The sequence below is a fragment of the Gorilla gorilla genome, chromosome 10 (assembly GCF_029281585.2).
Source record: "Gorilla gorilla gorilla isolate KB3781 chromosome 10, NHGRI_mGorGor1-v2.1_pri, whole genome shotgun sequence".
In the NCBI taxonomy this organism is placed as follows: Eukaryota; Metazoa; Chordata; class Mammalia; order Primates; family Hominidae; genus Gorilla; species Gorilla gorilla.
Window position 1 is genome coordinate 75,258,350 of NC_073234.2, and position 15,364 is coordinate 75,273,713.

The 15,364-nt window shown below is 37.4% G+C and overlaps 1 protein-coding gene across 4 annotated transcripts in view; it reads right to left on the bottom strand.

The window, feature by feature from the left end:
- RASSF8 (Ras association domain family member 8) overlaps window positions 1–15,364 on the bottom strand; it is a 115,070-nt gene that overhangs the window by 46,120 nt on the left and 53,586 nt on the right. Inside the window, exon 1 of one of the 4 annotated variants that reach the window (XM_055358015.2) lies at window positions 15,211–15,337. The exons of 2 other annotated variants lie outside the window; for them this stretch is intronic. The gene's annotated coding sequence lies outside the window, so the exon portion shown is untranslated. Of the gene's footprint in view, window positions 1–14,187; window positions 14,205–15,210; window positions 15,338–15,364 lie in introns of those variants that run through there. One more of the 4 variants, XM_055358019.2, reaches the window with a different exon arrangement.

The following is a 15,364-nucleotide window of genomic DNA, read 5'->3' on the forward strand; positions in this document are numbered from 1 at the left end:
TATAATCCCAGCACTTTGGGGGGCCGAGGCGGGCGGATCACTTGAGGTCAAGAGTTCAAGACCAGCCTGGGCAACATGGTGAAACCCCATCCCAACTAAAAATATAAAAATTAGCCGGACATGGTGGTGTGAGCCTGTAATCCTAGCTACTTGGGGGGCTGAGGCAGGAAAGTCACTTGAACCCGGGAGGTGGAGGTTGCAGTGAGCTGAGATCACGCCACTGCATTCCAGCCTGAGCAACAAAGCGAGACTCCATCTCAAAAAATAAAAAATAAACTAACTAATATTACAGCCAACTTAGTATGAAATCATATCTTATTTTCATTTTCATTTCTCTGAAGGCTAATAATGTCAAACATCTTTTCATTTGCTGATTGGCCATTTGTACATAGATATTTGTCTATTGAGATACTTTGTCAATTTTCTAGTGGGACTATTTGTCTTTTTTACGATGAAGTTCTTATATACTCTAAAAACAAGCTCCTTATCAATTTGCAAATATTTTCCCATTAAAGTTGTCTTTTCACTTTTGATGGTGTCATGTGAACACAAATCTTTAATTCTGATGATGTCCTGTTTACCTATCTTTTCTTTCGTTGCTTGCACATTTGATGTCATTTCTAAGCAACTACTATTTAATTCAGGATCAAGAGGATTTATGCCTAAGTTTACGTCTAAGAGTTTTATAGTTTTTCTTCTTACATTCAAGTCTTTGATCTACTTAATTTTTATATATGTGTATACAGGGGGCTAACTTCACTCTTTTGCACTTGGATATCCAACAGAACATGAGATGTCTTTTATTTTGGTCTTTAATTTCTTCCAACAATGTATTATAGTTTTCAGTGTATAACTTTTGCAATTTTTTGTGAAATTTATTCCTAAGCATTTTATTCCTTTTGATATTATAAATAGAAATATTTTCTGAATTTCATTTTTCAATTGTTTACTGATAGTATATAGAAATGCAATTAAATTTTGTATACTGATCTTGTATCCAGCAATCTTGTTGAATAGTTCTAATAGGTTTTTAATGAACGCCTTAAGATTTTTCCATATACAAGGTATTATTCTCTGCAAACAGAGTTAGTTCTTTTTCCTTTCCAATCTGAATGCTTTTTTTTTTTTTTTTTTTTTTGAGAGAGAGTCTCACTCTGTCGCCCAGGGCTAGAGTGCAGCGGCGCGATCTCGGCTCACTGCCAGCTCCATCTCCCGGGTTCACGCCATTCTCCTGCCTCAGCCTGCCGTCCCGAGTAGCTGGGAATACAGGCGTCCGCCAACACGCCTGGCTAATTTTTTGTATTTTTAGTAGAGACGGGGTTTCACTGTGTTAGCCAGGATGGTCTCGATCTCCTGACCTCGTGATCCGCCCGCCTCGGCCTCCCAAAGTGCTGGGATTACAGGCGTGAGCCACCACGCCTGGCCCTGAATGCCTCTTATATCTCATGTTCTTGCCTAAGTGTCTCGCCTAAAACCTCCATCACAATGTTGAATAGAAATGGCAAGGGTGGAAATCCTTCTTTCTGATCTTCAGGAGAAAGCATTCAGTCTTTTGGCTGCGTGTGTGCGTGTGTTTATATGCCATTCATCAGGTTGACAAAGTTCCCTTCTATTCCTAGTTTGTTGAGTGTTTTTTATCATAAAGAGGTGTTGAATTTTGTCAAATGCTTTTTTAATTGAAATAATCATGTAGTTTTTGTTCTTTATTCTATTGATGTAGTGTATTAAATTGACTTTTTTTTTTTTTGAGACGGAGTCTCACTCTGTTGCCCAGGCTTTGGAGTGCAGTGGCACGATCTTGGCTCACTGCAAGCTCCGCCTCCCAGATTCATGCCGTTCTCCTGCCTCGGCCTCCCAAGGAGCTGGGGCTACAGGCGCCCGCCACCACGCCTGGCTAATTTTTTGTATTTTTTAGTAGAGACAAGGTTTCACCATGTTAGCCAGGATGGTCTCGATCTCCCGAACTAGTGATCCACCTGCCTCAGCTTCCCAAAGTGCTGGGATTACGGGCGTGAGCCACAGCACCCGGCCTAAATTGACCTTTTATATGTCTAACCAACTCTTGCCTTCCTAGAAAAAATCCCACTTGGTTACAGTGTACAGTCATTTTTATACACTGCTAAATTTAGTTTGCAAGTGTTTTTTGAGAATTTTTGCATCTGTATTTATTTAAAAATTGCTGTGTAGTTTTCTTGTAAAGTTTTGTCTGGTCTTGGTATCAGGGTAATTCTGGCCTCACAGAATGAGCTGAGACATGTTCTATCCTACTTTTGGAAGAGTTCATGAAGAATTGGTATTAACTCTTGCTAAAATGTATGGCAGAATTTACCAGTGAAGCCATTTGGACGGAGACTTTTCTTTGTGAGGAGATCTTTATTCCAATGAGATACAGAAATGTTACTCCAGGCTGGGTGTGGTGGCTCATCCCTGTAATCCTAGCATTTGGGGAGGCTGGGGTGGGAAGATTGCTTGAGGCCAGGAGTTCAAGACCAGCCTGGGCAACAGAGCAAGACCTCATCTCAATTCAAAATTAAAAAAAAGAAAATAATGAATTGTTATTCCAGTACAAGTATTTCCTCTTCCCAGTTTTTGTGTCTTTATTGTGATACATACTATGTAAGACAATATCTATGTACCTTACAAACCCCAAAATAAACCGTTACACTTATTACTTTGTAGAATTATTTGACTATCAAATAAATGAGCTGAGGTAAGTAAGAATGGCAAGCATATAGACAGAATTTGCTATGTTAATCTTATTTACCATTCCTCGTTCTCTTCATTTCTTCCTGTGGATTTATCATGTGGTATAATTTCCTTATTCCAATACATCTTTGCATCACCTATCATCTCCTTTGTGTTGGTGTTATGAAATTTATTACATCTCCATCTTTTGAAAACTCAACAATCAAATCTATACTTTTTTATAATTTCTTTTAAAATCAGTTACTAGAATAAAAAAAGAACAAACATGCATCTATACTATCTTTTGTAATTAACTAATTACCTTTCCTGTTTTTTTTGTTTTTTTTTTGTTTTTTGTTTTTAATGCGGATTCAAATTACTGTCTGGAGTTACTTGCTTTTATCCCAAAGAACTTCCTTTAGTATTTCTTGTTAAGATGGATCTGTTAACAACAAATTCTCTCAAGTTCAGTTGATCTGGAAATGTGTTCATTTTGCATAAAATTCTTAGTTAAAAATTCTTTTTCAGCTTTTTGAAAGTCATCCCACTCACTGACTTCTGATTTTCATTGTTTCCGATGAGAAGTCAGCTATTAATCCTAATGTTTCCTTTTAAGCAATAACACTTTTCTATTGCTGCTTTTTAAGATTTTCTCTTTATCTTTCAGCATTTTTACTATGATGTGTCTCTTTGTGTTTATCCTACTTGGAAATTGTTGAGCTTTTTGAGTGTATAATGTTTTCTATCAAATCTCAGAAGTTTTCAGCTACTTCTTTTAATTTTTTTATTCCTTTTTCTTCCCTCTCTCCTTCTAGTACTCCCATTACATAGGTCAGTGCCCTTAATGATGTCCATATTTTTCTCTGAGGCTGTGTTCATTTTTCTTCATTCCTTTTTGTGTCTTTTGAATTGCATAATCTTTACCTATCTATCTTCAGGCTCATTAGTTATTTCTTCTGCCAGTTGAAATCTACTGTCCGGGCATGGTGGCTCACACCTGTAATCCCAGCACTTTGGGAGGCCGAGGTGGGTGATCGCCTGAGGTCGCGAGTTTCAGACCAGCCTGACCAACATGGAAAAACTCCGTCTCTACTAAAAATACAAAATTACAGGCTGTGAAGGCACATGCCTGTAATCCCAGCTACTCGGGAGGCTGAGGCAGGAGAACTGCTTGAACCCGGGAGGCGGAGGTTGCAGTGAGCCGAGATCGCGCCATTGCACTCCAACCTGGGCAACAAGAGCATAAAACTCTGTCTCAAAAAAAAAAAAAGAAAGAAAGAAATCAACTGTGGAGCCCCTTTAGTAAATATTTTTGTTATTATACTTTTTACTCCAGAATTTCAATTTGATTTTTTTTTTTTTTTTTTTTTTTTTTTTTTTTTTGAGACGGAGTCTCGCTCTGTCGCCCAGGCTGGAGTGCAGTGGCACGATCTCGGCTCACTGCAAGCTCCGTCTCCCGGGTTCAGGCCATTCTCCTGCCTCAGCCTTCCGAGTAGCTGGGACTACAGGCTCCCGCCACCACGCCCTGCTAATTTTTTTATATTTTTAGTAGAGACGGGGTTTCACCGTGTTAGCCAGGATGGTCTCGATCTCCTGACCTCGTGATCCGCCCGCCTCGGCCTCCCAAAGTGCTGGGATTACAGGCGTGAGCCACCGCGCCCGGCCTTCAATTTGATTTTTTATAATTTTTTTATAATTTCTATCTCTTTACCAATATTCTCAATTTGATGAGGCAGTGTATCATATCTTCCTTTACTTCTACAAGCATGGTTTCCTCTGACCTTTAAGTTTTTTCTGTTAAATTTCACATCTGGGTCCTTTCATAATTTGTTGTTTACTGTTTTTCTTGTGTATGGGGCACACTTTCCTGTTTCTTTGCATGTGTCAGATTTTTGCTCAAACCTGGACATTTTAGGTAATGTATTTAATCAACTGAATTTACTGAGACCTCTCCTCCCTCTCTGGGCTTGTCTTTGTTGCTTTACTTGTTGAGTAACTTGACTATTTTGGGAAGTCTATTTCTCCTGCAGCGTGAAGCCTTTGGTGCTACTCCTCAGAGGGTCAGCATTGGGCATGCACACAGTTACCAGGAATGACAGTGTCATATTAGCAGGACTCTGTCTCTTTCTCTTATCTCTCTTTTGCCTCATCTGGTATCCCGCTCAGCTTTGTAGCTCAACCAATTCTCAGCTGATTGCTCTATTGTTTTCAACAATGTTCTAGAGTATAAATTGCTTCATAGTCTCATCCAAATAAATTGGGGGGTGGGGTTCTTTGGCCAGTCTTTGAGGTTTGATCTGACCCCTCAAGAGGGAGCGCTCTTCTTAGCTCCTTCTCTGATTCTCTTTTGTGAACTAATTGGCCTATGTTTAGCCTACTGCTCTTAAAAGAAGCTAGCAGTGGGCTCTTATTTGCTTACCACCAAAGCCTCTCTTGTTTCTGAAAGCATCCTTAGGCTTGAAGTTCCCCACACTGTGCTTCAAATAAAATCAGTTCCTTTGGGGAGGGTTTTTGGAGTTCTCTGTTCTTACAGACTGCTTCTCTCAGTGGGCAAAATCTCTCAGCCACTGCTCTGGGGGCTGGGTAGGGGGAGCAGTCTTTGGTATTCTTGGCTTGCCTTTCTCAGTGTTGAACTTCTCTCCCTTACAAGCAAGGTAACGGCAGCTTGAGAAGCTGCACAGACCTGCACCTTACAAACAAGGTGGGGTGAGGGCAATTAGAGCCCCAGTATTCTAGGCTTGCCACACCTGGGGCAGAAACTCTGCCCTATGCGTAGGGGCTGGGTGGAGGAAGAGAACCTCTGACCACATTGGCACACTCACCAGGAGTTTAGCCTCTGTAACTTAAAGCTGGAGGAGATGATAAATGCTAACAGTTTGCTCTCCCAGTGAAATATGGTTTCCCCTCATTGGGATCTGTAGAGCCCTTAAGACCTGATCACCTCATAAAGGTCTCACCTCTTAATACTGTTGCAATGGCAACTAAATTTCCATGTGAGTTTTGCAGGGGACAAACATTCAAACCATAGCAGAGTGGGTCATAGCTCAAGTGCAGGACTTGCTGTTCTGACCAAGTTTTAGATTTTCTTAAATATATGTTTCTTCATTTGTTGAGTGTCTGTAGGACAATTTCCAGTAATTTTATTATTATTTTTTTTTTGAAAATAGTTTTTACCAATTATGCTTGTTTTGCTGTGGAGCAGGTCTGTGCAACTTCTCAAGCTGCCATTTTCAAAGGGGAGCTCCGGTTTCTATATTTTAGGTACAGAAAGAAGGAAAAGCTTTTCGAAGTAATTGGAGTAAAGAATTCTCCTAGATTTTTACATTTTATTCCAATAGTTATGATAAACAAAAAACAAATACTGAAGCTTTACAAAGTGCTAGACATTGCCCTGAGTGCTTAGAAAATATTAATATATTTAGTCCTTCGTAAGATACACATGTTGTTTTACTTTCCTCATCTTATAGATGAGAACATAGGCCCCAAAAGCTTCAGAAATTTTTCTCAGGTCACACAGCTAAGTGGAAAAGCAAGGTTTAAACAAAGGAAAATTAACTTCACAGACTGTATTTTTTTTATTTCACTTTTTTCCCTAGAAATAGATACTTAAAATTTGGTTCATAATGTAAGTAAATTTTTAAGTCTGTTTTTACTTAGTATTAAATGGTAGTCTTTTTTTTACCTTAAATATTGTTTAAATATAATTTCCAACAGCTGCATAATTTTGTTCCATATTGCCAATTTACTTTTCACTTTCACAGCAGATAGCTCAGCTCATGTCTCATTACCTCCTCATCCGCACTGAAAACAATATTCTTTTAAAAAAAAGTTTCAATCTCTTTGTAAAGTGTTTTCTCTTATGGTTGGTTTATTTTATATTTACATTCTATTTTTACATTTGTTTCAGTACAAAGTGCAGTAGTTTCCTGGAGATGCAGTAGCAAATTACCACAAACTGGGGGAGCATAAAAACAACAAAAATTTTCCTCTCATAGTTCTGGGGGTCAGAAGCTCAAAATCACTTTCACTGGGCTGAAATCAAAGTGCCAGCTGGGCCAGGGTCCCTCCAATGGTTGCAGGAGAGAAACCTTTCCTTGTTTTTCAAGCTGTTGGTGGCTTCAGGTGTTCCTTGGCTTGTGACCACGTCACTCTAATCTATGCCTCCACAGTCCAACAGCCTTATCATCTTCTGTCCCTCTACCACTCTCCTGTAAGGACCCACCAAGATAATTCAGGGTAAGTCCCTCTTCTCCAGATTTTTAACTGATTTATTTTGCTATATACAGTAATATTCTCTATTTTGCCATAAAAGGTGACAAGAATATACTTGAGATATACACCAAATGTGATCCTTAACACATTCATTTTCTTCCTGTTACATCCTAGACAAATGCCATAAAGCTGCAAATTTTAAGCTGTAGTTCTGAGGTACCTCAGAGACACATAGTTTAAAAATAATTATCAACCAATCAATATCCAGAAAAATTAATTCCCCCTTATAAGAGAATTATCTAAGTCACAGTTTAAAATACAGCATTAAAATCCATGTTTTTGCCTAATCCAAACATTCCTTTAAAGGAAAAATAACTCCTACTGGGGCTACAATATGACATAATAAAAAATAGTAATAATTTTTAAAAATAACATGGTACCCTTCTGCAAAGTGATAAATCTTCTACAACCAGGAATCCTTTTAAATTTCAAGATTTCTTTTAAGTCAATTTACTTATACACACAGACACACACACACACACACACACACACACACACACACACACACACAGTGTGTATGCCCGAACTTCCACACAAGCCTGTGCCTGAAGAACATTTATGTTATTTAGTCTGTTCTGGGAGCCATAAGAAAGTTTAGATTTTGTTGCACCAAAGTTATTTTAATGGCTGTAATGTAATGAGACTACATTTTTATTTAATATATAATTTCATGCGTGCAGATGGGTGCTGTACCTATTAAGGCAGGCAATTTGGGAAATACATACTTATTTATTTTTTGCTCCTTCTCAAAATATATTTGAACTCCTGTTTCAGAAATTGCTTCTATATTATTTTTTATAGTCATACGGTCTTTAAAAACAGCATTCCTAAACTCACTCATGAGCAAAACTTACCTCATGTGACATGCTTTTGCTATCACTAAGATTATTTTGAAAGAATATAGCACAATAGAGTATACTCTGTACTGCTCATAATAGAGACACTCTCCAAGGGACAGTTACGATCACTCCATAATAACCTGAGTCAACTAACTCCTCAGTCACCTTTGTGCAATCCACCCCCATGCCACCTATGACCCAAAAGACCTTCTCTAAATGCCCGTTTGATTAAAAGACAGCATACCACACCACTTCACCACTATGGCTGAACCAAGCCAGGTGGAAGTCAATAATCTCACTTAGCCATGATGCATGGGAGGACCAGATTTACCAGAATTTAGTCCAGCTCTTGAGAAAAGCTTACTGGGCAAGTTTGGATGCATCAACTCAAGCAACTCATGAAGCAGTTATTCTAAATAACTTATCTGATTGCCAAGAGGCCAACATCAGACATTGGGTCTGGGGCTGTATCAACTCTGCCAATTTACTTCCTCATTGTAATGACTCCTGTGGTGGGCAGGTAATTATCCCTGGTTTGACCCAGTATTCATCCTCTTTCCTCTGAGAGTAGCATGGGGTACAACAAGAACAACATAGGGTCACCTACACCCCCTTTCTGCTGGTTCTCACAACTATGTAATTGCTGGTCAGTGATTCCAAGTTGTAAGTGTTGTTTCCTTACAACTTTATCATCCTCTAAGAAATTAAAATCACATTCTATGGTTACTAATGCTGGGATCCACATTTGGTTTTGTAAAAATTCCTATTTTTAGTTTAGTTTTTTTAGTACATAAATTTTATCTGTCAATAAAAAAAGTTAAAGTGACATGTTAGAAAATTTTAGTCTAGTTATATAATGTAAAGAATTTTTAAATTTAAAAAATTGATTTATTAAAAAAAGGTTCTAGAGCTATTTCAAAAATAGTTTAAGAATAAAATCTTCATAGGCAGCTCCAAATTTGCTAAATTTGCTACACAAATTTAAATGACTTGCATAGCATTTAAATTTATATTCTAATGGATGTAGCTAAGAAACATGATTAAATGAAGCAATCCTTTAAAAAAGTAAACAAAAACTGGTGTTTATAGTGACACAGAAATTCTCAAAGATTCATCTCAAGAATACAGATATCCTCCAATGAAAAATATTAATAAATATTAACAGAAGTTAATAAATCAGTATGTCTAACAATCCATATAACTCTTACAGACATTTCAGTAGAAATGAAATCACGTGATCTCACAAACTATCATTGCCAATGGGAAAGGGAAAGGGTTTTCACCGTGAAAGACTTTTCGGGTTGTGTGGGCTGTTAATGATTGCCTCTGCTCCAACTTCAACCTTTTTGCTTGTTTTATGAAAATGGATCTGGACCCTTAAAATACTTTTTCCTAGATAGTCACTCCATGTGAAGTTTTGCCAAGAGAGGGCACTAGTGAGACACAGGAAAGGGCAAGAGGAGCGGCTTTTGCTTTCTGGGGTCCTCCTGTGGCATGGAGGCTTCCCCAGTGTGCAGGTCCTGCAGCAAATGCAGTTTCTCCTGTGACCAGCTCCTACAGTGTACAAGAGCCAGCAGCAACCAGCAGGTTCCCTCAACACTCACCTTGGGTGCGTTTTTGGTAGAGTGCCCCTGGCAAGACACCTCCCTAGTAAAGTGGATTACTGGTAAGTTCCATCAACAAGGTGACTTCTCTGCTTTCCAGTGAGCCTGAGCCAGGCCCTCTCCAACATGATATGGATCTCAGTCCCAGGGGGCCTCTTCTTTGGGCATTCTATCTCAGCCTTAGTAGTAGTAGCTCTTAAGTTCATATTATATAATATTACATCTGCTAGTCTTACATTCTTGAGAGTCTCTTCACCTCTTACTTATCAATCTCTAACTTCCAATCCCTGGTTATATTTATAGGCTTTTACATTAAACTTTCCCTATTCAAATTATCATGCAGTTTCTCTCTCCTGATTGGACAAAGATTGATATCCAATTCCAGCAAGTGAATGTGCAACAGAAAGCACTGTTTTCTAATTCTTCTTTGTGTAACTTAGGATAAATATTCCTACTTATAATTAACAATATTGATATAAAGACAAAAGCAACCAAAAATTTTTTTAAAAAAATATTTCATTTACTTATGGCTAAATAGCTTTTTATTCCCATATGAAAAATCAAAGAAAACCAAGTAAGAATATTTCCTCATTTAATATTATTCACACATAGGAAAAAAAATTCCAGTGGAAAGTACTAAAAACATGAAGCAAATAAATTTGTGGAAAAAAATACTTGTCTAGTTTGTACACAGCAGATAAATGAAAGAATTAGGTCAATTTTACAAACCACTAGAAATGAAAAGAAAAGAAAAAGATCTCAACTAATGAATGAACTTCAGATGATATTTTCATTATCTATCCTGTTTTGTTAATGTGAGTAGAAAATCACATAAATAAACATCTATTCAACAGGATAGATGAAAATCAAGTAACATTAGGCAAGAAAAAGAGGAAGAAGAAAATATTTTCACACCTTATGAAATGGACTGACGTGGATAACTGCCAACAAACTAATTTTATAAGCAACTTAAACTCTGAAGGAAGTCTGTTGATTTTTAGAAATTTTATATTTTATACTTAGAATTACCTAAAAACAGTTTGCCCACTCAATATAAAATCTGCAATTTATAAAGCTCTTTCGCACAGATTCTTACATGTAGATAACAATATCAACAAAAAAGATCACTCCCCTTCCTGTACCCCAGATTACAAATTGTGAACTTCCAGAACAGGCAGCAAAAATGTGCATATTAAGGTAACATGGCAAGAAAAAATCTGGACATGAGGGCTACAGTTAAAGATTATTGGGAAGATCTTAAAATCTCAGGCCAAAGGAGAAGCTAATTCTTTATTTAAAGGACCACTATAACCAAAGCAAAAACAGCAAAGCAAAAGCACTGGTTATTAGACTTTAAAACCAGGGAGAATTCATTTTATATAATCCAGAAGCAAAACAAAAACCAACCAAACAAACAAATAAAAAAAAAATAAAACCCAAAAACAGCCCTTAATAACTCCAGATTTTTGAAAGTTTAAAACAAACAAAAATGAATGAATTTTCCATGCATTTCAAGGGAAAATCAGCTCTTCCTGCCTCTAGTTAAACAAACTCTTTATAGTTGAAGGTTCTGAGTCTCCAATTTTAGAGATTATGACTGCTCGACAAGCAAAATACAGGTTAAAAATGAAGATAATTAGTGATTTGGTAACAAATTATAAACTCCAACTGGCCACAAGCACTTGAAAGTAACCATTAGTTAGTTAGTGGGGTCTGTGATCATGTGATCACAGAGTTATAGAGAAGTACCGCCTTGTGTTCTTAAAGTATGCACAGCTTTATTCTTATCAATAAAGAAAAAAGAGAAATTGTATCACTGAACAGGCAAAGCAAACCTGAAAAAAAACATTGCTAATGAGTTATTTTCTTTAATTTCGTTTATTTTTCCAAAGCACATCCAAATCAGCATTTCTTACAACACAATAGGTCCGCTAACTTTAGGAATTGTTTTCTTATTCTAACAACATCACTATAAAAATAAGTAGATATAATTTCTGTTTCTTTGCAAACTGAGATAAGTAACTTCAAGTATAATCTTACTTAACTTTAAAGACATACACAAAACATAAGCAGTTTTCCATGGCCTCACACATTAATTTGGATTAGATTTCACCTCAATCTCTTTGCTTGTCAGGTAGCCTATCAACGGAAAAATATTTTGACATAAACTATTTTATATTTCTCGGCTCTGTGTCTCAGATTTCAGAGGAGAAAACTGAAGAGAGCATTTTCTAGAAACGTAAACGCTAAGCAGCAGGCAGGAACGATAATTGATTACTGTCAGTTTTTTGTGGTCTTTGGCTCAAACATTCCAACCCTGATCTCCATGACAAAGTGCTCCTCAATAATCTTGCAGTAGGTGCAGCATCTTTTACCAAGGGATCAGTAGAGAGCCTAAAATACCTTTTGACCATATATGGATTTTTTTTTTTTTTGAGATGGAATCTCATTCTGTCGCCCAGGCTGGAGTACGATGGCACGATCTCAGCTCACTGAAGCCTCGACTTCCCAGGCTTATGATCCTCCCACCTCTGCCTCCCAAGTAGCTGGGACTACAGGCGCACACAATGATGCCTGGCTAATTTCTATTTTTTTTTTTGTAGAGACGGGGTCTCACTATTGTTGCCCAGGCTGGTCTCAAACTCCTGGGCTCAAGCGATCCTCCCACCTTGGCCTCCCAAAGTGCTGGGATTACAGGCGTGAGCCACCATGCCCAGCCTGTATGGAATATTTTTTTTTTAATGCTGTTTTCCACTGAAGTATAGTAAGGTCTCAAAGGAAAAAGGACCAAATAAACAAAAGCTATAATGCTAATCTTAACAAGTTTTTATTTCCACAATTACAGCCATATCACAGAGTTTTAAATTCAATTCTCAAAGGATTAGCATTTTTGTTCTATGATTAGAATTTAATGAAAACTTCACAGTTTCTGCTAATTATATAAAAAGATCTAATTTCATCATGGCAAACTATGAGTATTGTCAAAATTTGTTTCTTATTTCAAATATCTATTTGAAAAATAATTTTCAAATAAATACATACTATGAATCAGTAATCAACCTGAAAAAAATTTTGACATGGAGACTTTTACATGCTATTAAAAATGAAAATGACCTGTATTAAGTGCAACTGTCCAAACCAATCAAGACATACAGAAAAATGCTGTGTGTCTGTTCTTCCTATAAAACACAGCAATAATTTATCTTATTTATTATTTCCCAAAACATATTGGGAGAAAGTTAACACAGATACATTTAGAGCCAAGGATAGCACATATGTTTTATCTTGCCTACTAAGCTTGAGTGTCTGACTGTAGATGCCAAGAATGTGATGCTTAAAAGGATGATCAGGCTCAGCATGAACACATACCATGATCAACTAATTATGTCTGCCATGGGCATAGGAAACACATACATATGTTTTCATCGCTAGTATGAACGTTATTAGTTAAAACACATTTGCTGAAGTTTGCTGCTGTAGTGAGTGAGCACCCACGTGGCAAGTCACTGGGCACAAGGCACCAGCTGGATGTGCCTATACCTGCTGTACAAAGGCACTGGCAGCTCAGGCAGGGCACAAGAACACAATTTCACAAAGCAACAAAGGTCCACACTCTCATATTCCTCAAACCAATACCACAGGTCTGAGTTTCGTCCACAAAATATAAAAATGTGCCATTTACTCAGATGGGGTTTAGAAAAATAATGGTTACAAAATAGAACTATTTCATTCTTCCCAGGACCACTCACCTACTTACCAAGTATAGGATAAAAACTGGTAATTACACTACGAAGAATTTCAGAGTCTTAATTTAGACCTATTCAACACTAGCCACATTAAAGGAAAAAGGATTTTTTTATCAACATGAAACTTAATGACAAAGTATACATATATTAGGAAAACATCTTTAAAAATTTAAAGCTAGTTAGAAAATGCTTATGATATATAACCAGTTTGAATAAACAATATAGGTAAAAGTAAACTTGGTCCTTTTATTATTAAAAAAAAGTGAAGTCTTCAACAGCAAACAAGTTGTACGATATTATTGGAATTATAACTCCATGATTATGATTTCTAATGAAGAGGCCTGGCTGCTACTCCAGGTGTTATCACTATGATTTTACCAGGCCTGAGTGAATTTGACGGAAAATAGTAAAACTAGAAGGACACAGGATTTAAAGAATCAGCGGACTTGAGTTCACAGCACCATATAATCCTGAACTCCCTTAAGCTCATGGAGGCTCATTTCTTCATCTATAAGAATATCTCTATGGGTTTGCTATAAGCAATTAAAATATACTCACTACTTAAAAGTGTCTTATGAATTTTAAAGTACTGTCCCACCAGGTGGCTATCACTAGAGAAGCCACATTTTCTTATGGTTTTACTGGATTACTAGACTTGAATTACTAGAAATGAGAAAGAGCTGGCAAGGCAGTCTTACAGACACACCACACAGCGAGAATACAGGCCTTTTTATTGTTATTGGACAGGACTGCCAATAACAAAGGATCCTGTGGAAAACATGCTGCTGATTACATGAAAACCTGATAAGTTTTTAGCTCCAGGAGATACACTCCTATAAATCTGAATGTAGGAACAGAGCAAGAAGACAGAACAAACTGGCACAGCTCTTAAAACTCACGTGAGGCCAGGTGCAGTGGCTCATGCCTGTAGTCCCAGCATTTTGGGAGAACAAGGCAGAAGGATTGCTTCAGCCCAGCAGTTCGAGACCAGCCTGGGCAACAAAGTGAGAATCCGTCTTTACAAAAAAATTTAAAAATTACCTGGGCATGGTGGCTTGTGGTCCCAACTACATGGAAGGCTGAGACAGGAGGACTGATGGAGCCCAGGAGTTCGAGGCTCCAGTGAGCTATGTTCATACCACTGCACTCCAGCCTGGGCAACAGGGTGAGACCCTATCTCAAAAAAAAAAAAAAAAGAAAGAAAGAAAAAAGGCCTCACATGGAAGGAACATCATGCCCAGGAAAAACAAATCTGGATACTAATCATAGGCCCACATATTTTAAAAATTCAACTCACATAATTAACAATGATATAAATAATATATGGATATAGTTATGTTTAGGTGTCACGAGTGATACACTGGTATGAGACTGGATGAGGAGATGATGTCTATTCCTGCTTTTTCAGAAACACAGGAAGCTGTTTATAGCCACTGAAAAAAGGCTAAATAATGACAGTTCACACAATCAATACTCAAATATTCATTGCCAGTTACACTGCTATTTGAGGAAAAAGAGGAGATTTGGTTTTCTCACTTTTTAAATATTAAATGCCTGAGAGCTTTTGTTATATCTGTTAAATTCTTACTATATGCCGGGAGACGTTCTAAGTGCTTTGAATGTGTCAATTTATTTAAGTCTCATAATAATCTTGTAAGGTAGGTATTATTGTTTCTGCTTTTCAGAAGAGGAACTCAGCACAGAGCAGTTATAAAACTTGCCCAAGATCACACACTTCATTAGAGGAAAAGCCGAGACTTCAATTCAGGCATTCTGGAACCAGAACTTTAACTAATATACTCTACTGCCTAATAAGATAAAGAAAAACAATACACATTGTACCTAATTGTTTCAAAAAACATTTACTACAGGCCTACTATATGCCATGGATATGTTATTATATGTTATACATGTATCACAGATATGATATGCATAAAATAACAAAGCTTTTAAGATACTAGATTTAAACTGAAGTTCATGAGTCACTGTCTTAGTCCGTTTGGGCTGATATAATAAAATACCATAAACTGGGTGGCTTATAAACAACACAAATTTTCTTCTCACTTTTCTGGAAGCTGGAAAGTCCAAGGTCAAGTCACCGTCAGACTCAGCGTCGGGTGAGAGCCTGCTTTCTGGTTCGCTGATAGTGATGGTGCCTTCTAGCTGTGTCCTCCCATGGTGGAGGGAGCAAGACAGCTCTCCAGGGCCTTTTATGAAG